General features: G+C 37.9%; 1 protein-coding gene and 1 pseudogene across 9 annotated transcripts in view; both read right to left on the bottom strand.

The window, feature by feature from the left end:
* Window positions 1-25,926, bottom strand: part of RFX3 (regulatory factor X3) — a 427,651-nt gene that overhangs the window by 149,193 nt on the left and 252,532 nt on the right. The gene's annotated exons all lie outside the window — the stretch shown is intronic.
* Window positions 1,768-3,890, bottom strand: LOC110128563 (PRELI domain-containing protein 1, mitochondrial pseudogene; annotated as a pseudogene).

A 25,926-nucleotide genomic window follows, 5' to 3' on the forward strand; every position in this document is an offset into this window, starting at 1 on the left:
CTTGGGTTTGCCCCTGTGAGGGTCAGGTGTGGAGGTGGTGCAGCTGCTTGGGTCACAGGGGTTCTGGCAGCACCAGGTACTCAGGGGAGTTGGCGGCTAGGGCAGCAGGAAATATAGTGCTCTAGATGGGTATGGCAACCAGTATTGGCCAGTACACTCCAGTATTGCCTGGAGAATACCCTCCCTGACAGAGAAGACTGGCAGACCACAGTCTACAGGGTCACAAAGAGTTGGACACGACTGAAGCGACCCCGCATGCATAGACACAAGACTTTTTGTCTGTGGCAGCTCTGCTGCAGTGAGAGTTGAGCATAAAGGTGGTACAGCTGCTTGGCTTATGGGGACCCTGGTGGTGCCAAGGGTGCAGGGATACCCTCTGCCGCAGGAGTTATGGCCCTATTAGAGTCTTTTTTTCGAGCCTCTTGTCACTAGCGATCAGAAGGTCTCTTTGGCCACTCTTTCTCCATTAGCTCTGCCCGTTCAGGGAGAGACGGTTAGATGGTTCCCTTGTCTGAGGTCCTTCTCTGTTGTTCCCTGAGTCAGGCACATAGAGGGGACTCCCTGGCTGGGCCTCCTCTGTAGATCGGTGCATCAGGGACTTGAAGGGGCACCCTGAGTAGGATCCTACTCTGCAGTTTGGGGCATCAGTCACTTAAAGGAGCACCCTGGGTGGGGTCCTGCTCTGTAGTTCAGTGAGTCAGAATTTGATGGGCCAGCCTCTCTATTGTTCAGCTGCCAATGCTGGCATGTGGGGAGAGAGGCTGTGGTGAGGGCTCCAACCCCTACGTGTGACTCAGCAGTATCGCCTTGCTTCCATGGCTGCCTGGCTTTCCTGCACCAGCATTTCCCCCCTCCCCCCATTCTCCTCCCTCACATCCCCTCAGATCTGTCCCTCCACAATCAACAGCAGCCCCTGCCCTGGAATCGCTCCACAATCCCTAAACTCCAGCTCCCAGCCACTGCGCCTTCTAGAGTACCAGCATTCCTGTCCGGAAGATGTATGGCTGCGGCAAGGACTGTCTGATTCTCATTCTGTTTAGGCTGCCACAGAACAGCTGTTTCACTCTCAGCCTTAAATCTCTGACTCAGATAATTGCTCAGATGTGGGGAACTGTGCTTCAGTTCTCCCACCCACTGAGGGCAGGTCCATTCTTACTAACACTCCTGTTTTTCCCCCTAGTTTCTTCATCCTACCAAGTTTTGTGTGGTTTTCTATATATTTTTTCCCATTGGTCATGTACTCCTGTCTGCTCTCAACTGGTGTTCTGCATGCACTTCTGTGTCTGAATGTATCCTGATGTGTCCGAGGAGAGAGATGTACTTCACTTCCACCTCCTCCTCTGCCATCTTGTTCTCTACTTGTTTATCTTTTTAAAGAACCAAGTCTTAGTTTCACTGATATTTTCTACTGATTTTTATTCTGTATTTCATTTAAATCTGCTGTGATCATGATTCCTTCTCTTCCACTAACTTTGGTTTTGTTTGTTATTTTTCTAGCTCCTTTAATGTATATGGTTAGGTTATTTATTTGAGATTTTTGTTTGCTTGTTTTCTACAATAAGTTTGTATTTTATAAACTCCCCTCTTAGTACTGCTTTTGCTGCATCCCATGGGTTTTTTTTTTCCCTATTTAATTGGAGTATAGTTGCTTTACACTGATCTCCCAATTCATCCCGCCCCTTCCCCTTGCTATCCATATGTTTGTTCTCTATGTCTGTGTCTCTAGTTCTGTTTTGCAAATAAGATCATCTATGTTATTTTTCTTCCTTGGTGGTTCAGTCGGTTAATAGTCTGCCTGCAATGCAGGAGACCTGGGTTCAATCCCTGGGTCAGGAAGATCCCTTGGAGAAGGAAATGGCAACCCACTCCAGTATTCTTGCCTGTAGAATTCAGTGGACAGAGGAGCCTGGTGGGCTACAATCCATGGGGTCACAAAGAGTTGGACACAACTGAGTGACTAAACTTTCATACCATTTTTCTAGATTCTATATATATATGTGTTAATACATAATGTTTGCTTTTCTCTTTTTGACTTACTTCACTTCGTATGATAGTCTCTATGTCCATCTATATCTTTGCAAATGACACAATTTCATTCCTTTTAATGACTAAATAACATTCATTGTATATATGTACTACATCTTCTTTATCCATTCCTCTGTTGATAGTCATTTAGGTTGCTTCCATGTCTTGGTTATTGTGAATAGTGCTGCAATGAACAAAAGGATGCATGTATCTTTTTTATAATTTTATTCATTTACTTATGGCTGTGCTGGGTCTTCATTGCTCCTCTGGCTTTTCTCTAGTTGTGGTGAGAGGCGGGCTCTTCCTGAGTTGCTGTGTGCATGCCTTGCAACATGGTGGTCTCTCTTGTGGAACATCAGTTCTAGGACTTGTAGGCTTCAGGAATTGCAGCACATGGGCTCAACAGTTTCAGCTCATGGGCTCTAGAGCACTGTGGCACATGGGCTTAACTGCTCCACAGCATGTGGGATCTTCCTGGACCAGAGACTGAATGTGAGTATCATGCACTGGCAGGCAGGTTCTTTACCACTGAGATATCAGGGAAGCCCAGGGTGCATGTATATTTTTGAATTATGGCTTTCTTTGGGTATATGCCTGGGAGTGGGACTGCTGGGTCACATGAGAGTTCTATTTTTATTTTTTTATTTTTTTTGGGGGGGTCCAATTGAATTCAACAAGTATTTATTGAGTGCTTGTTACACGTAAGATTTTGTTTCAGATACTTGGGACACATGAGAGGATAAAACAACGGTCCCTGCCCTCATGGAGCTCACAGTCTAGCATTTACGACCACTTCACCTGGATGCAGTGACCCTGGGCAAGTCACTGCCTCTGTCCTTGGCCACCCGATGCAGGAGTGAGGAGGCCCAGCTCAGACACAGGGAACGGGCTGGCTGTGCTGGAGATGCCAAACAGGGCCCCTGCCCTCAGCCCACCACCCAGACAGTCAAGAGGGCTAGAAGCTGGCTTTTAATGATAAAGTACAGGAGGCGGGGGCACGGACCGGCGCCGGTAGTCTGCTAGGCTGCTGCCTCGGGGCCTGGGCCGGCTACACGAACTGCTGCTGCTGCTGCTTCTTCGTGGCTGCCTTGCTGGCAAGGTCCTTGGCCTTCTCCGTAGCTGCCAGTGCCGTCTCCTTGGCCTTCTCCTTGGCTTCCTTGGCTGTTTCAACAAGGGTTTTGGGAGGGGCCTCACCTTGCAGCTTGGCCAAGATGTATTCAAAACCCTTCATAGTCTTGGTCACGTTGCTTTTGAACCGCGCGAGACCAAATTCCTGGACAGCTCTGGAGACGCCAAATAAGCTAGGGGAGACCCAGGCTTCCCGGCGGATTTCGGTCCAGCCGCTGTTATCAGAGTTCACACGCTAAACACATCGTTCCTCCACCACCATCAGCCGGGCGAGGTTGATGTTCCAGGTGAAGGTGGTCATGGTCTGGTTTTGTGGGTCCACAATAGAATCCTCCAGGATGTACACTGAGTGAGCAACATTGGCAGGGAACAGTCGCTCAGCCCAGCGGGGCATCCTGTTCGTCTTGGTCAGGAGTCGTCAGGACAGGAGCTTCTGGTCAGAGGTCACCTCTCGGTGCACTATGTCTTCCGTCAAGACATGTTTGCTATAGGGATTCGGGTACCGCTGCCAGAAGGCAGCGAACACTTGGTCCCAGGAACTCCGGAGCACGCTCTGGCCCAGGAAATACTTCACCATCGTCCCGGCCGGAGCGGGCTCAGCGCCTGAGCAGCATCAGGGGTGCGGAGCCCGAGGGGCACGCGGAAGCCGAGCTGGAGCTCGACGCTCGGCCGCCAGGCTAGCAGCAGATCAGTCGCTGCAGCGCCGCACCCAACCAGCCGCCGCCACCCCCGCCGCCATGAGGAATTATCGGGCCCTATTTTTCGTTTTTTAAAGGAATCTCCTCCATACTGCTCTCTGGGATTCCCAGGTGGCACTATGGTAAAGAATACACCTACCAATGCAAGAGGCCCAAGAGACACAGGTTCGATCCCTGGGTCAGGAAGATCCTGAGGAGGAAATGGCAACTCACTCTAGTATTCTTTCCTGGAAAATTCCATGGACAGAGGAGCCTGGCAAGCTGTAGTCCATCGGGTCACAAGGAGTTGGACATGACAGAGCACCTGTACACTGCATACTGTTGTCTATATGGTTGTATCAATTCACATTCCCACCAGTAGTGTAAGAGAGTTCCCTTTTCTTCACACCCTTTCCAACATTTATTGTTTGTAAATTTTTTTTAAGATGGCCACTGTGACCAGTGTGAAGTGATACTTCATTGTAGTTTTGATTTGCATTTTTCTAATAATTAGTGATGCTGAGCATCTTTTCATATTTTTGTTGGCCATCTGTATGTCTTTTTCAGAGAAATGTCTATTTAGGTCTTTGTTGCATCCCATAGGTTATGGATTATTGTGCTTTCACTTTCATTTGTTTCCAGATATTTTTAAATTTCCTCTTTTTGCAGTGATCCATTGGTTGTAGCAGCATATTGCTTAGCTTCCACCTGTTAGTGCTTTTGCAGTTTCTCTTTTGTAGTTGATTTCTACTCCCATAGCATTGTGGTAAGAAAACATGCATGATATGACTTCAGTTTTCTTAAATTTACTGAGGCTTGTTTCGTGGCCTAGCATGTGATCTATCTTAGAGATTTTTTAAATCATAACATCAATATTCAATCCTTAATCAGTAGTTCAAAAGAGTATTCAATAAATTTCATCTCTTTAACTTCAAATTCTTCTGTGAGGTTACATGGCTTTTCAAAAATGAAATAAAATTTATATATTTATATTATGTATTATCTACAAATTATATACACAAACTATTTATATATCTATAAATGAGAAGGGCTTGCTTCTCAGATTGAGTTGATACAAGAGGAAGGCATAGATGGACTGGGAAGAGGCACAGAAAACTTTCTGGCATGACAAAAATGTCCTGTATCATGAACAAAGTGTGGGATATAGGGATAAAATCACTTCTCTTAGCACACTGAATTGTGTCACCTAGGATTCATGTCTTTCACCATAAATAAATTGCAGCTAACTAAAATCTAAAAGGCAGGGAAAAAAAAAGTATGTAGAATATTTCTTTTCTTGACTATAACAAAAATACAATTATAGAATGTAATTAATTCAACACTGAAAATAGACGCTGGTGTGTGTGAGGGGGATGGGTATTTCCCCCCAAAAAATGAAGCAGTAATTTATTTGGCTTTCATAATGATATGTGGCCAAAATAGCATCATAAAACACCTGTGGGAGTAATGACCAAGAACATAATTAAACAAAGATTCTTCAAATTATTGTGTATTAACATAAAATGAATCCCTTTTTAAATGAAGCAAAACACTCAATTATTTGACTCTGCATAAGATAGATACTTAATTGAAGGAAAGTCATTCAATTTATTTGCTATTGTATATATATCACTTAAGGAAGATATTACTAGTTGTTATCAAGGGTAAGCCCTCTAAACATCAGAGTTGTGTATTTACAATCTACTGTGGCTTTCATTTTTCAGATATTTCTATTTATATTGCCAGCAGTATTGTTTTTTCTTTTTTTTTCGTCTGCCAATAGAGTTAAGAAGACAAAGCAAATGAATTTAGATACTTACAAAATAATTTAACCAATTCAATCTCTTTTGCAGCACAGTTAATTCCTATTGCTTAATTTTAACTTTATATTATTAGCACAAAGTATTTAGGATTAAATCAGTGTGTCCACTTCAGTTCAATTCAGGTGCTCTGTCGTGTCCGACTCTTTGAGACCCTGTGGAATGCAGCACACCAGGCCTCCCTATACATCACCAACTCCTGAAGTTTACTCAAACTCATGCCTACTGAGTTGGTGATGCCATCTAACCATCTCATCATCCGTTGTCCCCTTCTCCTCCCACCTTCAATCTTTCCGAGAATCAGGGTCTTTTCCAATGAGTCAGTTCTTAGCATCAGGTAGCCAAAGTATTGGAGTTTCAGCTTCAGCATCAGTCCTTCCAGTGAACAGTCAGGACGGATTTCCTTTAGTATGGATTGTTTGGATCTCCTTGAGAGTTGTCCAAGCAACTCTCAAGAGTCTTCCCCAGTACTACAGTTCAAAAGCATCAATTCTTCAGTGCTCAGCTTTCTTTATAGTCCAACTCTCACATCCATACATGACTACTGGAAAAACCATAGCTTTGACTAGACGGACCTTTGTTGGCAAAGTAATGTCTCCACTTTTTAACATGCTGTCAAGAAAGGTCATAACTTTTCTTCCAAGGAGCAAGCGTCTCTTAATTTCATGGCTTCAGTCACCACCTGCAGTGATTTTGGAGCCCAAAAAAATAGTCTCTCACTGTTTCCATTGTTTCCCCATCTATTTGCCATGAAGTGATGGGACCAGATGCCATTATTTTAGTCTTCTGAATGTTGAGTTTTAAGCCAACTTTTTCACTCTCCTCTTTCACTTTCATCAAGAGGCTCTTTAGTTCTTCTCATTCTGCCATAAGGGTGGTATCATCTGCATATACGAGGTTATGGATATTTCTCCTGGCAATCTTGACTGCAACATGTGCTTCATCCACTCCAGCATTTCTCATGATGTACTCTGCATATAAGTTAAATAAGCAGGGTGACAATATACAGCCTTGACGTACTCCTTTCCCGACTGGAACCAGTCTGTTGTTCCATGTCCAGTTCTAACTGTTGCTCCTTGTTTCCACTTAACACAGTTCTAAAATACATTATACTAACTATCAAATAGTTGATATAGATATGCTATAACTTTGGGGCTTATTTCAGTAATCTGCATAACTAAAATTTAAATTACCATCCAAATGATGATAAATTGTTAATAAACTATGGAGTTTTACTTGTGGCCAGAAATTTAAATTATATAAGACTTTGATAAATGTATTTTCTTGAAAATGCAGTTACAGAAAATAGGCTCATCAACTTAAAATGAAGAGAAGTTGCAGAAAGTCCAGTAACAAGTAATATAAATTACTAAATGACTTAACAAAGAAAACCTAAAATAATGTGGGTTAGTAGGGAACAAAAGACTGGTGTAGGAACTAATAACAGTCTTTATTCAACTAGATAAAATAATATACAAATAGAATTCCAGTATTCTGCCCACTGAGAAAAAGATAAGAAGATAAACATAAGTAGGAACTAGAAGGGCTATGTTTAATACCAAAAAAAGTTTCCTTTTCAGTTTCAAGACATTTTCTCTGAAAATGTTCAGTCACAATAGAAATTACCAAAGGTAGCTATTCTTCTAACACACATGTAGTGTATACCCAAAGACCATACATACTCACCCATACCACTTCAATGTACACTTGTCTAGCTTTACATTACAGCATCTGAGAGATTTATCAGAACTTTAGCACCCTATTTGCCCACTTGCACATCAGCTATAAATGTCAGGAAGTTAACCCCTACCTGTGACTGGCCAATGATGGACAGGAGTCTATATAAATACCCTAGGCTTCCTTTGCCCTCAGGTGAAGTAACTCTTGAGATGTGGCATAACAGTGGTTCCCAGACTGGTCCCAATGTGATCATCTCCAATTACCTACAGCTGTAACTTGTATAATCATATCTCTGTTAGATAAAATCCCTTCACTGTCTCATTTTCCCAGTAACCTACTGGCATTTCCAGGGATCACCCATGAAATAAATGACTTGCACTGAAATCTTCATATTCAAGTTTGCTTCTTTAGTACAAACCAAGATAACATATATGCCATTTCATTGTACCACCTGTCTTTTCAAATACTCAACAGTTTCTTTAAATTCCCCAATTGTAAAATTTCTTAAAAAACTTTTATAACAGAAGAACTAGAATACTAATACTCTCCAACATTCATTATTACAATATATTAAAAGTAAATGATATCAAAAGAGTTATTTAATATAAGCCAGCTACTGCTACCTATTATCTTTGAGTCTGGATTCTGCTCTTTTTTCAAAAGTATGTACATGGGAGTGGGGAAAGATCAGCAAATATTTGTGAAGTATTACAGGTATCCTGCACCCAACTGACCTTGCTGATTACTTGAAGTGAGTGACAGACAATGGAAGAGGGAATAACCCTCACCCTGCAGATCAATGTTTTCTTAAAGCTCTTTCTCATAACCACTTGAAGTCTGTTTTATCATCTTGGACCATTTAAAATCATTTCACAGCTCAATGGAATATACATTCCACACTTCAGAAAATATTATGCTACAGAATAGATAAACCTGAGAAAGCTAATTCACAATCTTACTCAGAAAAAAATTATTAGGGATCTCTCAGTATTTCTTTGATCTCTCTATAGCTTCAGGAACTATTAAAGGGAGAGTTAGGCATTCTAGTCTTAATTTTCTGTGTAGCTGTGGCCAAGTCACTTCACTTTTCGGGACCTCAGTTTCCTCAACCTTAAAAATGTGAAACAGACCAACGTCTTGTCTTTCCTGTTCTCCTCCTTGCTGCTTCAGGGAGAAGTGGAGCAAGCAGAAGTGAAGCTCTAGGTTTCCCAGTCCCACTCCTTCAACACGGTTCTAGGAAGAGCAGTTTTACATACAGACCTATTTGCTAGGAGGAAGAGGAAACAGGAGAGAGAAAGGAAGGAAGGAGTAGATAAAGAGGAAAGAAGGGCAGGGAGGAAGGCTAGGAGAAGAAAAAGAAAGGAATCTGACTTTTAAATATACAGGAAAACACCTTCCACTTTTTAGAATGTGCACTACTGAAAAATGACAAAATAACTCGTGTTGATAAGGATGTGGAGAATTGGAGCATTTGCGTACTGTTGGGAGGAGTGTAAAATGGTATAGCCAGTGTGGAAAACAGTAATGTCAGTTCCTCAAAAAAATAAAAGTAGAATGTACCACATGATCCTGCAATTCCACTCTTGGGTATATACCTGAAAGGGATTAAAAGCAGTGTCTCAAAGAAACACTTGCATCCTCATGTTTATAGCAGAGCTATTCACAACCAGTCAAAAACTGGAAGCAACTCAAATGTCTCAACAGACGAATGGATAAACAAAATGAGAAGTATACATACAATGGAGTATTAGTCTTACAAAGGAAGGAATTCTGATTAATGCTACAACATAGACGAACCTGGAGTACCTCACGCTAAGTGAAATAAGCCAATCACAAAAAGGCAAATACTGTATGATTCCTCTTATATGAAATGTCCAGAGTAGTCAAAATCATAGCGACAACAAGTAAAATAGAGGTAACCAGGGGAAATGAAAAGCTGCTGGTTAATGAATGTACAGTTTCACTTCTTGCAAGATGAAGAGTTCTTGAGACTGGTTGCACAACAATGTGAATCTACTTAACACTACTGAACTGTGCACTTAAAATGATTATGATGGTAAATTTAATGTTATGTTTATTTTGTCATGAATTAAATTTTTTTAAAATACAGATTAAAAATAAAACCCACAGGTCTATATAATATTTAAGCTCTCTTTCAGCTCCACAGTCTTCAAATTAGCATTAACAACAATTATGTAATTTATCATGGTCATGATTCAAGGTTCATTAACAAGATTAAAACAAAAAAGTTATCCATCCCATAAATATTATCCATAATATTTGCAGTATGTGTGTTAGAACCATTATCAGTCCTGAATATTCATTGGAAGGACTGATGCTGAAGCTGAAGCTCCAATACTTTGGCCACCTGATACGAACTGACTCACTGGAAAAGACTGATGCTGGCAAAGATTGAAGGTAGGAGGAGAAGGGGATGACAGAGGATGAGACTGTTAGATGGCATCACCGACCCAATGGACATGAGTTTGACCAAGCTCCAGGAGTTGGTGATGGACAGGGAAGCTTGGCGTGCTGCAGTCAATGGGGTCACAAAAAGTTGGACACGACTGAGTGACTGAACTGTACTGATGAGAACCACTAATCTCTGTGAAAAAAGCAATAAGCCTCAGTGACTAATACTTATTTATGCTCTCTACAGAGAGTCACTAAAATATTACCTAAATGCTAGAAATCTTATGTCCAAATAGAAAGTTCTGAAAATTAAGGTTACTATTAATCTCCAGTCAAAGCTGTCACCTCCACTTTGAAGGCTATTACATCCCAGTCAAGATCAAAGAGCAGTCAGTTTCTTCTGTACTCCCACAAAATATAACATTCTTTCACGTTCATGGTCAATCCTGTGTCTGCCATTCTACCTTGATTCTGAGCCCCAGTGAGTAAGACCTCACCATACAGTAGCTTATTGATCTTGTCTAGCTCTGTCCACAGTACACTGCAACCACACAGTATTACTACAATTAGCATACCATCTACTCATAAGTTCTCACATTTCTTAATACAAGCTGATAAGAGGATATCTACAACTAAATAAAACATCTCATGTCTTTTTATTTTGGTATAATTCTATTTATTTCTGACTGAAAACATAAACTTGACCTAAGTTAATTTATTATTATTAAATTTTCTCTTTTCTTAATCTCTTAGGCTTTAACTTAAAATTTAAAAAAAATTACTTGAACTCATCTAAGTGTATTTTAAAAATCTATTAGACACAGATGAGGTACTTACTGATTTAAATAAAAGTATAAATGGAAGAAAATTAAACTATCAGTAGTTAATAAACTATTAAGATATATATAGTTGCCAATAAGCACAAAAGATTTTCAACATTATTATCAGAGAAATGCAAACTAAAACTATAGTGAAATACCACTTTATAACACACTGATACGACTAAAATTGAAACCACTGATAACTCTTTGGTAAGGATGTCAAGCGACTAGAAGTCACACACTGCTGGTGGGCATATAAGCATTTTGGAAAACAGTAGGGCAGTTGCTTACAAGGTTAAAAAAACACATTCTGTATGACCCAACAAATCCACTCCTAGGTATTTACACAAGAAAAATAAAAATGCATCTTCACACAAAAGCAATGTATGAATGCTCAAAACAGAAAACAAACCAAATGTTCAACAGTAGGTAGTGAGTAAACAACCATAATATATTGTTATGATGGACTGTTATTCATGAATGAAAAAGAATGAAGCACTGAGAGACATAAAATTACGGATGAACCTCCAAAACATTATGCTGAGTAAAAGAAACACAACATAAAGGAGTATATATGTTGTAAGGTTTTATTTGAAATTCTAGAAAAGACAAAACAAGCTAAATGATAGCAGATGAGGACTTTTCTGAAACTGGAAATGGGCGAGGGGAAGAACTGAGAGTGAAGAGGACAGATGGAACTATATGGGGTGATGAAAATGTTCTATATTTTGAGTGCAACAGTGTTTATACAAAAATACATGTTTGGCAAAACTCATTAAACTGTACATTTAAATGGATTTTATTGTGTGTAAATAGCACCTTCTTCATAGAAAGTGATAATGGTAACTAATATACTAGTTCAGTAGTTTGCAAACTTTTAAAATAATGTTCCTCTTTTACTTAAAAAATTACTTGTATATTACATACATGTTTAGAAGTATATACTTTACAAAAATACAGAAAAATAGGAATTATAAAATAAAAAGCCAAAGATTAAATAATGAAGTGTTCTGTTAACTGAAGCAACTGCATTAGCAAATCAAATGGCATATGTACTTAGGTGAGGTCTTCATCATTAAAGATAATGGACATAAATCTGTATATCAAAAATATTCTCAGTATGTAGAATCTGTGGCGCCAACTTCTCACCATTCAGACAGTGCCTGTCTAAACAGGCATTTTCTACATGACTGTCAAAGAATTAGAGGAGCACTTATTCTGCCATCTTGATTCTGCTTGCAGTATTAGTACTATCTTCAATCCATAGGCTGCATGTTAGAAGAATTTTAAGCTGCCTTTCCACACTATAAAGTTAGTTTAATGAAAACTAAACTATATAATCTATTAATCCACCTGACTGGAAACAGAAAATGCAAAAAAATAACTGAAGGGGAGAGATGGGGGAACAAGGTGGTGGAGAAGGAAGATCCTGGGTTTGTCTCTTCCCATGGATACTATATTTAGAAACTTAAGTAGAAAGGTCAAAAGACTTCACCAATAAGCATTTGAAACTAGGTTCATTTCTATATATCATTAATTCTTTTTCTGATAATTTTAAAACTGCATCAAAAAGAATAAAATATCTAAAAACAAACAACCAAGACAGTGAAAGACTACTCTGAAAACTGTAAGACACTGATGAGAGCAACTGAAGATACAAAGAAATGAAAAGGATATACTAATGAAATGGAAGAATCAGTACTGTTAAAATATTCATACCACCCAAATCAATATACAGATTCAATGCACTCACCAAAATACCAAAGCTATTCACAAAAATAGAATAAAATTTTCCAAGCCGGGCTTCAGCAATACATGAACCGTGAGCTTCCAGATGTTCAAACTGGTTTTAGAAAAGACAGAGGAACCAGAGATCAAATTGCCAACATCCACTGGATCATTGAAAAAGCAAGAGAGTTCCAGAAAAACATCTATTTCTGCTTTATTGACTATGCCAAAGCCTTTGACTGCGCGGATCAACAATAAACAGTGGAAAATTCTGAAAGACATGGGGATACCAGACCACCTGACCTGCCTCTTGAGAAATCTGTATGCAGGTCAGGAAGCAACAGTTAGAACTGGACATGGTTCCAAATAGGAAAAGGAGTACGTCAAGGCTGTATATTGTCACCCTGCTTATTTAAATTATATGCAGAGTACATCATGAGAAACGCTGGGCTAGAGGAAGCACAAGCTGGAATCAAGATTGCCAGGAGAAATACCAATAACCTCAGATATGCAGATGACACCACCCTTATGGCAGAAAGAGAAGAAGAACTAAAGAGCCTCTTGATGAAAGTGAAAGAGGAGAGTGAAAAAGTTGGCTTAAATCTCAACATTCAGAAAACTAAGATCATGGCATCCAGTCCCATCACTTCATGGCAAAAAGGTGGGGAAACAGTGGCTGACTTTATTTTGGGGGGCTCGAAAATCACTGCAGATGGTGACTGCAGCCATGAAATTAAAAGACGCTTACTCCTTGGAAGGAAAGTTATGACCAACCTAGACAGCATATTAAAAAGCAGAGACATTATTTTGCCAACAAAGGTCTGTATAGTCAAGGCTATGTCTTTTCCAGTGGTCATGTATGGATGTGAGAGTTGGACTGTGAATAAAGCTGAGCGCCGAAGAATTGATGCTTTTGAACTGTGGTGTTGGAGAAGACTCTTGAGAGTCCCTTGGACTGCAAGGAGATCCACCCAGTCCATCCTAAAGGAGATCAGTCCTGGGTGTTCATTGGAAGGACTGATGCTGAAGCTGAAACTCCAATACTTTGGCCACCTCATGCAAAGACTTGACTCACTGGAAAAGACCCTGATGCTGAGAGGGGTTGGGGGCAGGAGGAAAAGGGGAAGACTGAGGATGAGATGGCTAGATGGCATCACCGACTCGATGGACATGAGTTTGAGTAAACTCCGTGAGTTGGTGATGGACAGGGAGGCCTGGCGTGCTGCGATTCTTGGGGTCGCAAAGAGTCAGACATGGCTGAGCGACTAAACTGAGTCCTTGACTAGAGCACTAAGAATACACAATGGGGAAAGAATAATCTGTTCAATAAACGGTGTTGGGAAAACTGGAAAGCTACATGCAAAAGAATTTTCTCATACCACATATAATAAAAAACTCAAAATAAATTAAAGACTTAAATGTAAGGCATGAAACCACAAAACTTCTAGAAGAAAATACAAGCAGTAAACTATCTGACATCAGCCTTAGTAATATTTTTCTGATCTGTCTCCTCAGGCAAGAGCAACAAAAGCAAAGTAAAACAAATGAGGTTATGTCAAACTAAAAAGCTTTTGCAGTGAAGGAAACCATCAATAAAATGAAAAGGCAACATACTGAATGGGAAAAGGTATTTTCAAATGATGCATCCCCTAAAGGGTCAATATCCAAAATATATAAAGAACTCATACAACTCAGTTTCAGAAAAAAATAAATAAATAATGTGATTTTAAAAATGGTCAGAGGATCTGAATAGACATATGTCCAAAGAAAACACAGAGATGGCCAAAAGACATATAAAAGGATACGCAACATCACTAATGATCAGGGGAATACAAATCATCAAAAACACAACCAATAATAAATATTGGTGAGGATGTGGATAAGAAGGAACAGTTTTGCACTGTTACTGGGAATGTAAACTGGTGCAGCCACTATGGAAAATAGTATGGAGGTTCTTCAGTTAATTAAAAATAGAACTACCATATGATCTAGCAATTCTATGTCTTGGTATTTACATGAAGAAAACAAAAACCCCTATGCTAATTGCAGCATTATTTACAATAGCCAAGATATGGAAGCAATCTAATCGTCCACTGATGAGTGGATAAAAGAAGATATGGTATATATATATATGTGTTATGTGTGTATGTAAGGATTATTATTCAGCCATAAAACAAACGAAATCTTGCCATTTGTAACAACATAAATAGATCTAGAGAGTATTATGTTAAATGAAATAAGCCAGGCAAAGACAAATACTGTATGACTTCACTTATATGTGGAGCCTAAAACACAAAGCAAACAAAACAGAAATAGACTCATAGATACAGAGGAAAAGACAGTGGCTGCAAAAGCGGAAAAGGGGTGAACAAAAGGGTGAAATAGGTAAAGGAGATTAAAAGAGGCAAATTTAAGATTACAAAATAAATAAGGCAAGGGGATGTAACATACAGCTTAGTGAATATAGTCAATAATATTGTAACAACTTCATATGTTGACAGATGGTTACAAGACATATTGTGGTGATCATTTTGTGATGAATTTAAATGTCAGATCCCTATGCTATATACCTAAAACTATAATATTGTACATCAACTATATTTCAAGAAAAATAAATAAGCTATTTTTCAAAAGACAAGGGGCTACCATTACCCCCTCCTCTTTCTTTAGGATTCCTCATTTATACATGCAATAGATGTAAGTAATTAGTTATTTGCTATATTTCCTATTTTTAGTAAAAAATATAAGCAGCTATTTAGTAAAAAATATAAGCAGCTATAAGAAAGCTATAAGCTTTCTCTTACTCTAATAAATCTTGCACTAATACAGGATGTAGAAGTTCTGCTTTGGATACATCTGAGACAGACCATTTATACTGTTCAAAAAATTATAGTGTTTAAAAACTAGAGTAAGTGTGTGTGCACATTTAACTCTGAACATGTAATTAAGCAACTTCAGCCACTTAGTTTAGAATGCACTTCCGTATTACCTAGTTCAATAATTAATTCAACAAACATTTATTGAGCACATATTATGTGTCAGGCAGATCAGGTATGCTAGGTTGTACTACAGTGGGAGCAAAAGAAGATATGGTGTCTGGATAATCAACTTAAGATACAGTTTTGGGGAAAGACACTAATCACATAAATCAGTTAAAATGAAAATCATTTCACAGCAATGAAATGGTCTGTGAGGGGAAGGTACACGGGTCTAAGAGAGTGTAGAACAGAAAACCTTAATTTTGGTTTGGGGATTAACCATGCTTCGTGGGGATGATGATTACAGACTTAAAGTGTTCAATAAAATACTATTAAAACATGTAAACATAAACCAAGGCATAAACAACAATAGCTGTGGGGCCAAATATTATGATAAAGCTTCTTTTGCATTCAGTCTATCTTGAAGTATCATTTATCCTTGATCATTTTCATATGAAGGTTGATTCTATTCCTCATTAGTCTCAAAAACTATAGCAGTTCAATCTAGCACCAAAGAAATTTTAGACACATATGAAAACACACTGAAATTGAAAGGCATTCTCAGTTATAATTCATAAATTAAGATAATCTTGACTATGTTCACACTTTTATTACAAACATTATCTAAATGGACACATATACACAGAAAACATCCATGTATCACACTTTCAGGAGTAGTGCTCTTTACAATCATTTTCTAACCTCCAGTTCTTAGCAGTGTCTGGTATATGAACCAGTAATTTGTCATATCTGCAAAATGCTTTGCAGTTTATAAAGCCACATCACAAAAGATTTTATCATTTGATTCTAATAACAATTCTGGGTGAATTATCTATTCTAAAATAAGCAAACTAAGGCTGGGTGATATTTTCTTCAAGAAGTTTCTCACAACTGCCCCCTCCCATCAACTTATTGATCTCCACATATTATGTGTTTTTTTTTCTCCTATAGCTCTCTCTATAAACTTCAGCCATCACCATTCCCTATGTCATCTACTGTTCACCTGTCCATCTCTTTGACCTAACTTTAAAAGTTTTTTATATACCAGCAGCACATTACAGATGTTCAATCAATATTTGTCCAGTGAGGTTTTACAATACAGTTATGGAGACTAAACCATAGGGTGGTTAAAATGAGCTCAATACCATGTAGCTTCTTGTGGCAGAACTGGAACTCTGACTCACTCACACCTCCTGAGACCAAAGTCTAGTCACTGTTCCTTCAGCCTATATCTCTAATATTTGGGGCAGTATTACTGCTTTATAGGGGCTTCCACAATGGCTCAGCAGGTAAAAAATCTGCCTGCAACACAGGAGACAAGGGAAACATGGGTTCAGTCCCTAGGTCAGGAAGATCCCCTGGAGAAGGAAATGGTAACCCACTCCAGTATTCTTGTCTGGGAAATCCCATGAACAGAGGAGTCTGGTGGACTCTAGTCCACCAAGAGTCAAGAGGTGGCCATGACTTAGCAACTAAACCACCACCATCATTGCTTCATAGGAAGTATAACAACAAAAACTGCATTCCTTCAATACTAATTTAAAGTATTATGAAACAAATGGGACCTAATTAAACTTAAAAGCTTTTGCACAACAAAGGAAACTATAAGCAAGGTGAAAAGACAGCCTTCAGAATGGGAGAAAATAATAGCAAATGAAGAAACAGACGAAGGATTAATCTCAAAAATATACAAGCAACTCCTGAAGCTCAATTCCAGAAAAATAAATGACCCAATCAAAAAATTGGTCAAAGAACTAAACAGACATTTCCCCAAAGAAGACATACAGATGGCTAAAAAACACATGAAAAGATGCTCAACATCACTCTTTATCAGAGAAATGCAAATCAAAACCACAATGAGATACCATTACATGCCAGTCAGAATGGCTGCTATCCAAAAGTCTACAAGCAATAAATGCTGGAGAGGGTGTGGAGAAAACGGAACCCTCTTACACTGTTGGTAGGAATGCAAACTAGTACAGCCACTATGGAGAACAGTGTGGAGATTCCTTAAAAAACTGGAAACAGAACTGCCACATGACCCAGCAATCCCACTCCTGGGCATACACACCGAAGAAACCAGAACTGAAAGAGACACGTGCACCCCAAGGTTCATCGCAGCACTGTTTATCATAGCCAGGACATGGAAGCAACCTAGATGCCCATCCGCAGACAAATGGATATGAAAGCTGTGGTACATATACACAATGGAATATTACTCAGCCATTAAAAATAATTCATTTGAATCAGTTCTAATGAGATGGATAAAACTGGAGCCCATTATACAGAGTGAAGTAAGCCAGAAAGATAAACACCAATACAGTATACTAACGCATATATATGGAATTTAGAAATGGTAACGATAACCCTATATGCAAGACAGAAAAAGATACACAGATGTACAGAACAGACTTTTGGACTCTGTGGGAGAAGGCGAGGGTGGGATGATCTGAGAGAACAACATCGAAACGTATATTATCAAGTGTGAAACAGATCACCAGCCCAGGTTGGATGCATGAGACAAGTGCTCGGGGCTGGTGCACTGGGATGACCCAGAGGGATGGGCTGGGGAGGGAGGTGGCAGGGGGGTTCAGGATGGGGAACACATGTAAATCCATGGCTGATTCATGTCAATGTATGGCAAAAACCACTACAATACTGTAAAGTAATTAGCCTTCAACTAATAAAAATAAATGAAAAATTAAAAAAAAAATAAAGTATTACAAACCAAAACATAGGTATGAATACAATTTAAGCTCAAAATTCAAAAACATTTTCCATGTGTGAAATAAACGGTCCACTGAAATCAATTAGCACTGTCAGGAGTCTATTTTTATACTGACAAGAGTATGGGTTTTATTACACTAGCTTCTGTAGATCATATATTTTTTTCCTAGATAGTGTTCCCTGATGCTCTTTTGCTTTGTTATTTTTAATAGCTAGTTAAAATAAATAACTAAAGAAATACATTCTCTGAAACCTGGAATACATTCTCTGAAATCACTGGAAAACAAGTTTTAAATGTATAACTACCTACCAGATCAATGAACCAAAGGAAACAAACACCTTAGTGAACCTCAATGTCAAAACAAAGCCTTGAAAATCAGCACAATAACAGAAAAGCTAGTCGTAAAAAGGCTTGGCATAGAATAATTATGTTACCAACGGTCATAAACAGAGGATTGTAATCAATGGCCTAGTTAGTCTCATCAGAAACTCAGTAAAAAATGATTACTGGGAACTAAAGTTTAGGTTCATTCAAAGTAAAATTACCTTGCTTACTATCACTCTTTCAAAAGTTCAGAAATAATTTTTCTCAGTTATTACATTTATTGCAAAAAAAAAAAAAAAGCACAAAGCCTCATGTTCATCTGTATTATAGTTTACCTCTGCTAGCAATAAGATAAAAAGCTACTCTGAGATTTATAAATGGGACAGTGCCTCTTTAAACCTGATTATATAATACTGACAAGCATTTTTAAGAATCATGTTTCTTCTTATATTTCAAGTGATCTCTTTTCTAATGTGTAACTTTTCTCCTTTTGTTTCTCTTCTTTAATCCTATGATTTTTAAAATGTTGAGATTGCTAGTAATAAGGAAGCACAGATCTAACAGAAACCAAAGCTATCAATACTTAACAACCCAGGAACACCAAGTACTAAAGGGCAACAGGGAAAAAAAAAAGAAAAAAATCACAGCTTTGGTTAGTTATAGAGATTTCTGAGAAGCAGCTTGACCAAGCTGTAGCCAAAAGTAAAAAGTTCCACATATTATTATTTTGAGTATTGAGGCCTTTCTTTTTGTCACTCATTAAAACTGTACCTTACAGATATAAGACAATCTTTTAAACAATCTTTAAATATTACATTATAAGATGAAAAACTGTACCTCTTTACTGAATAAAAAAAATCTATATTCTACCTCTTCTTCTATTCAATAATGTATCAACTGTAGTATAAATTTGGGTGAGTTTAATTTTTTAAAGTCTGCTAATCAGTTGATTTGATGAAGCTGGTTTCCTTACAGTATGGGGTGATAACTGGCTGGCTGAGCCTTCATACTATATGGATATATAACCCTACTAAATAAAACAAAAATCAAAGTCACAAACTGGCTAATTATCTTTTTCGAGTTTATTATCTAATTCCTACTTCCTAATACTTTTATCTTCCTTCTTGAGAATAATTTTGTTTGCATCTTATAGCAAACAGATTTTATATAGCAACCCTCAATTGTACCACCAATTCATTATGCACTTCTGTTTTTAAAATAGTCTTAAAAGTATCACTAATTTTTTTCTTTATTGATCATTCACTTTATATGTTATTCAGGCTTGCTTTTCTGTCTATTTTCTTGGTGGTAATCATAAGACTGGAGGACTGATGGGTAATACAGAGTCAACTGGGCAAAATGCTCAATACTGATTTTCCGATGCGACATTTTTCTTTTCTCTTTTTAAAACATTGATCTGTTTCGATGAGACAAAAGTAGTTTAAATTTGGGGTACTTTTTAGAAGGACTCTTGTTGCTTAGCATATATATAAGGAAAACTTTCAGGTTTTATTTATTTAAAGTGAAAATAGTAAGTACCCATGTTTACTGAACACAATATTATGATTAGTAGCTCAAACTATCACTTAACAAACCTTACCTCAAAATAGCACACTTATTTAAAAATTTTTTTATGTAACTGCAGACTAGAAAAGGTGCAAGAGTCATGAGTCATACAAAATATTCCCAAGTTACCCTTTCTCTACATTTTCTAAATGACAACATTTAACTACATTGATTTTGATCATATTTCCCCTCTTTTTGTTGAAAGTTCTCTATTTACTGATGTTGGTACTTAGAATCTGAGTTTAGAGAGGGCTTTAGCAAGTTTAAGGTTTATAATTTTTTTAATTTGATATTTACTTTGCTTAAGCAGCCCTTTATACCCCAGATGCACCTGCTTCACTAGTTTTACTTGTAGGATCTTCAAAAATGCACTGTGATTGATCATAGAACTAAAATTGATCCTTCTTGATATAAAGTATATCATGTTCTTCACCATGACACTGTCCAGCTATGTCAGTGGGCTTACACCATATCTTTTTATAACTTATATGACTGCTTTATTTCTATAGGGTGTGGCTTAGGAGTTCAGGTCCTGAAGTCAGGTATCTTGGGTTTGATGCTGACCTGAAAGAATCATGGCTGAAGGAAGGTATATTAGTTAAACATCAGGTTGAGGATTTAGCACTGAACTACCAGGCAGCCAGGATAAAGAGGTGGCTGTGATTTCCACTCATGAGGAAGTCTATTAGTTTGTAAGGGCTGTAAGAAAAATGAAACCTCAGTGTCCCAGCAGAAATGGCTTTGACTGATATCAACACAAGTTTGTAAAGAAAATAAAGAGCCATTCAATGTGTGTCTATTTCTAAAGTCAGCCCTGGATAAAAGGAAGAGCAAAATGATCATTTTTCATGAACAGAAAAGTTATGTTAATTGTGCCATGGAATAAACCTTATGATATGCTGGTTTAATACAGATATTAAACTTGAAAAATTTTAATGGGCAATTCATTTGGCTATAAAAGAGTCCAGAGGAGGAGATCATTCTCAACTTGTATACCATTAATCCCTAGAGGTTCCACTTCCCTGATAGCACAGTTGGTAAAGAATCCACCTGCAATGCAGGAAACCCTGTTTCGATTCCTGGGTTGGGAAGATCTGGTGGAGAAGGGATAGGCTACCCTCTCCAGTATTCTTGGGCTTCCCTTGTTACTCAGCTAGTAAAGAATCTGCCTGCAGTGAGGGAGACCTGGGTTCAACCCCTGGGATGGGAAGATCCCCTGGAGAAGGGAAAGGCTACCCACTCCAGTATTCTGGCCTGGAGAATTCCATAGGTGAAAAGCATCTTCGGAGCTGTTAACAGAGGCAGAAGAAGTAGACAAGACCCAAGTCCTTTCCCCTCCACACACAAAAGGATTGAGTCTGAAGAGCTCAAGCTATTGTATTATTTAGTATACTCCATCAATACAAACTGACTATCTACTTGCTCAGCATTTATGGGTCCCATGAAAGAAGACTTTCAAAAAAATTATTTGTCAAATAACAATACAAATATAATCCATTCTTGAAAGAAATATAACATCAATCCCACACACATACATTTTGTAGTTACTATCTAAAAGTGCACTTCTCAAATGTTAAGCACAGGCTGTCAAGGCCAAATGACTGTAATCTAAAGTACGTTATTTAAATTCTTTGATTCTCAGTTTCCTCACCTGCAATACTACCACCTACCCTTGTGGAGCCATTTTAAGCTTTAGAAATAAAGAGCTGAGCATTAAGCACAGGAAATGGCACACAATAGGTGCTGAGTATATGGCAGCTACTATTATTATTATTATTCATTGCTGTGCCTGGATTTCTGACAAAGCAGAATGGTAGATGACTTCGAAATGAGAATGATTATTGAAAACCTAAACAGCTTATATAGCTCGACCAGCAGTCACCGAGCACTCCACCTCACCTCTCACTACTCAAGTCTCCCACCCACCCCTCCAGGCACTTTAACCCTGTTTCAGATCCATCAACCCACCATGTTCTCCCTCACATCAGGTCTTCACAAACACCCTTCTCTCGGAAGACTCTTCCTTTCAGTTCCTCCCTGGTCACCCATATTCTTTAAATCTTAGCTTAAACATCACTTCCTCTGGGAAGACTTCCTTGACAAGCTGTTACTACAAATAACAACTTTTATTGCTTCTTCTCTTTCAGACACTGATGGCAAGGAAGCTCAGCTTTACATATATATATTTAGGTCTATATTGACAATGTATTTCTAGCACATATAAAGAATTCCTCTGATGTACTTTGGCCAAAAGGGCAGGTGCTCTGTTTAAATTGTGTTCCAATTTCTTCAAATTATATGTAGACAGAAGTGCTAGTTATTATATTTTCTACTTTCTATTTATAGGAAAAATGTTATAGAACAAACTGAACTTTTCAACAAACAAAAAGCACTGATGTTGAAACTGATAGTTTGATAAGCAAATCTGATGATTCATAGGAAACTTTACATGTCTCTAAGAACAAAATTATGGAATTGACTAAAATAAGTCTATAAAACTAAGTGATTATTGAAAAAGAAAATATTCTGCAGTTCAGCTTTGGGAGGTCCTTTGGAATAGCTACATTAGATGAATAGTGTAAGCCTCTTCTAATTAGAAAACTGAATTCCAGGTCAAAGTAGCTATAGAACATTAATATATGATTCTCATTTTAATTTCTTAAAGTCATATCATACCACAGCACCAAACTTGGTTCAAAATTATATTTTATGAACTGAGCAAAAACTGGAGGTGTCCTTGAACTCTACTGAAAAAATTGGCATTTCTCTAATCACTGTGGTGACTGCACTGGGTGACAGACCATCCAGGGTGAAGGACACCAATGCTGACCTTGCCTCGGACCAAGTCGGTGTCCACTCTGACCTAGAGCCTGAGTTTCAATAATTCATAATCCAGAGCAATAAAAGGAAGAACCAGAGGTTCTTAGTAAAGAAAACAGAAGCAGCTGGCTTTAAGACTAAGGTAATTGAAGAAGATCAGTTACTTGACAGTGAGGGCGAAGAGAGAGAGTCAAAGACCAGCTCTTATAGAAAAGGAGGTCAAATCCCACCCCCTCCAATTTTTCATTAGACAAGTCTGATAATATTACCAGTACTACTGATAGCGATAACAATGAAAATAATAATAGCAAAAAGAGAACCTTTATTAAAGGTTTTTATATATCAGGTACTATTCTAAATTATTTAATAAATAGGTTATTTAATACTTTAAGTATGTTAGACATAATTATTTTTATACAGTAGGGTATTCAGTCTTAGAAAATAAATTGTTTGTTAAAAGTCATATAACTAAAAAGAGCTAGAGTTAGAATTTAAATCCATCCTTTCCAACTCTGAATCTCACTCTCTTAATCTGTACAAAACCTGATTTATTGATGAAATATCTCTCAAAGAAACAAAAGGGGGAAAAAAATCCATGCAAAAAAAGACATACATAATAGTCAACAGAATCTAATGTTAAAGAAAAATCTAGAAAGACCCTAGAGAAAATTATTGCATTTGGCTCTGTTCATAGTGCACAGTCCAATATTCTTGCCTGGAGAATTCCATGGACAGAGGATCCTGGCAGACAGTCCTTGGGGTCACAAAGAGTAGGACACAATTAGTGACTAACATTTTCACTTTCTAAGTGCATAGTATCCATTGTATGGGTAGCACCCAAATTTCATAGGATTAAAAAGTGGTTAGACAAAAGGGAAATGTAATAGATAACTGTGATGTCTACGTCCAGGAAATTACCAATGAGGGAATACCTAAAGAAACATGTCAACTGAAGAGGGAAAATAATAGGGAGGAGATACATGTAAAGATACCATACTCAAACTCCCACAAGAGGTTTTTATGCAACATTGTTCCACAGCCCTCACTCCCAGCCCCCTCACCTCTTTTTACAACTCCTTCATTTCACCTGAGCTCTTCAATATTTCTATCAAGAAATGCCTTTTTCCAGTTTGTTTTTCTTGTGAAATCCAACTTTTCCTTCAGCACACAGTTCAAAGGTCACATCCTTGGTGAAGACATCACTGACCCTCATTTCCAAAACAATTTTCATTTTTACTCCTATGGAGCTTTGTATCTAATTCTATAACAAATTCATCTCCATTAAAAGTTGGTTTCCAAGGCTTTCCAGTGGCTCAGTGGTAAAGAGCTAATGCAGGAGACACGGGTTGGATCCATGGTCTGGGAATATCCCAAGTGCCAAGGAGCAACTGGGCTCACGGGCCACAACTAATGAGCCTGTGCCCTAGAGCTTGTGAGCGGCAACCATACGGCCAGCGTGCAGCAACTGCTGAAGCCCATGTGCCCTAAAGCTTGTGCTCTGCGACGAGAGGCTACTGCAGTGACAAGCTCACGCGTTGCAACTAGAGAGTAGCCCCCGCTTGCTGCAATTAGAGAAAAGCCAACACAGCAGCAAAGACACAGCACAGCTACAAATAAATAAATAACATCAATGGTTTCCTGTAATCAGGCACCAAACTGAATTACCTTTGAAACCCTAGCATTTACACAGTGCCTGGCATAGTACTCTTAAAATATACTATCTAGAACTGTTAATAATTTTTTTAATAATTTTTAACTCTAGATGAGAAAATATTCTAAAGATCACCTAAAAGAGAATCAAAGACTATTACTACCCAACTATTTAAATAGTAGTTCTTATTTTTACAACTATTCAGTACAGTTGGTCAACTAAAGAATCTTCTTAATGGGTTGGCACAGTAAAACTTATTTTGGTTTTAAATCAGCATGTCACTTCAAAGCACCTTACTTTTTTTATATTGGATACTAAAAATTAGCAGCTCTGATCCCAAAAATAAAAATGTTCCTCAAGAACTAAAATTAATGTCTTTTAAAAAAATCATTTTTACAAAAGACTTTCAACTGAAATTCACTTAAAAACATAACCCCACCTTTTAGGATGTCTGCCACAGTCTAATTATGAAAACACTATTCGCTTAGGGGACTAAGCCAACAAGAATCAAGTCCCAAGTAAGAGCAAATGAGAGAAAAATGTCTTTGTTTCTGTTGATTACATCAAATAATGGTCTGAAATGAAAAGAATTCTATTCATGCCCATTGAAGCTAGGATGAACAAGAAGCAAACCTCTTGACCTGGAACAGAGGAAAGATAGACAAGGAAGATGGATGCACTACCTTGGGCTTAGTTCTCCAAGCTAACAGAGGGTTCCATCACCAATATTACTGATCAAATTTTAATCCAATAGAACATTCTGTTTTAGACTCAATATTTTACAGGCAATCATTTTTTCCTCTTAATCACTGCTGACTGCTTCCATCAGAAGAACTTTCTCATGGGCATATTGCTAATTACCACAGCTTCCTTCTGATTGTGATGATTTACTACACACAAGAATATGGAGAACAGAAGTCAGGACAGAAATAATCCATTAAGCTGTGGCCTAATGTGGGGAAGTCAGGAGCATTGATACCTAACATTAATTCCTAAAATCCATCTTCTAAGGGTTGTGGCACCATTTTAAAGATATCCATAAACCTAACCTTCTTGAAGATTGTCCTTTGCCTAACTGACAGTTCTGGTTGGATTTGTTTCCTACACAAAATGTCTTTTTGACCACAGGGATAATATGCTCACTCTTCAGGATGTACAAGTGGAAATGCTAAGTGGGTGATAAATTGATACTAGACAAAAGAAAACAATAGCTATTACATCCATTCTGCACATTCAAATTATCAACAAAGAGTTATTTATACATATATTTAAAAACATATTTGTAAGAATATGTGTGTGTGATATATATATATATATATTTAACTGAATATAATCTTGAAATGAGCTTTAATCACATCAAAAGAAGTTTCAATGTTGCAGTTACACATATATATATATATATATATATATATATATGCCAAAGACCCACAAGAAACAAACAGTATCTGGGCAGAAAAAAGTCAAGATTCACAGTCTCTGACAATAAAAGAATCTGAACAAAGTTAACAGCACCTTTGAATACAAATATATATATATGTCCTTGACCTCAGATAGAAGCCCCTCAACCC

Source organism: Odocoileus virginianus, chromosome 18 (assembly GCF_023699985.2).
Source record: "Odocoileus virginianus isolate 20LAN1187 ecotype Illinois chromosome 18, Ovbor_1.2, whole genome shotgun sequence".
Taxonomy (NCBI): domain Eukaryota; kingdom Metazoa; phylum Chordata; class Mammalia; order Artiodactyla; family Cervidae; genus Odocoileus; species Odocoileus virginianus.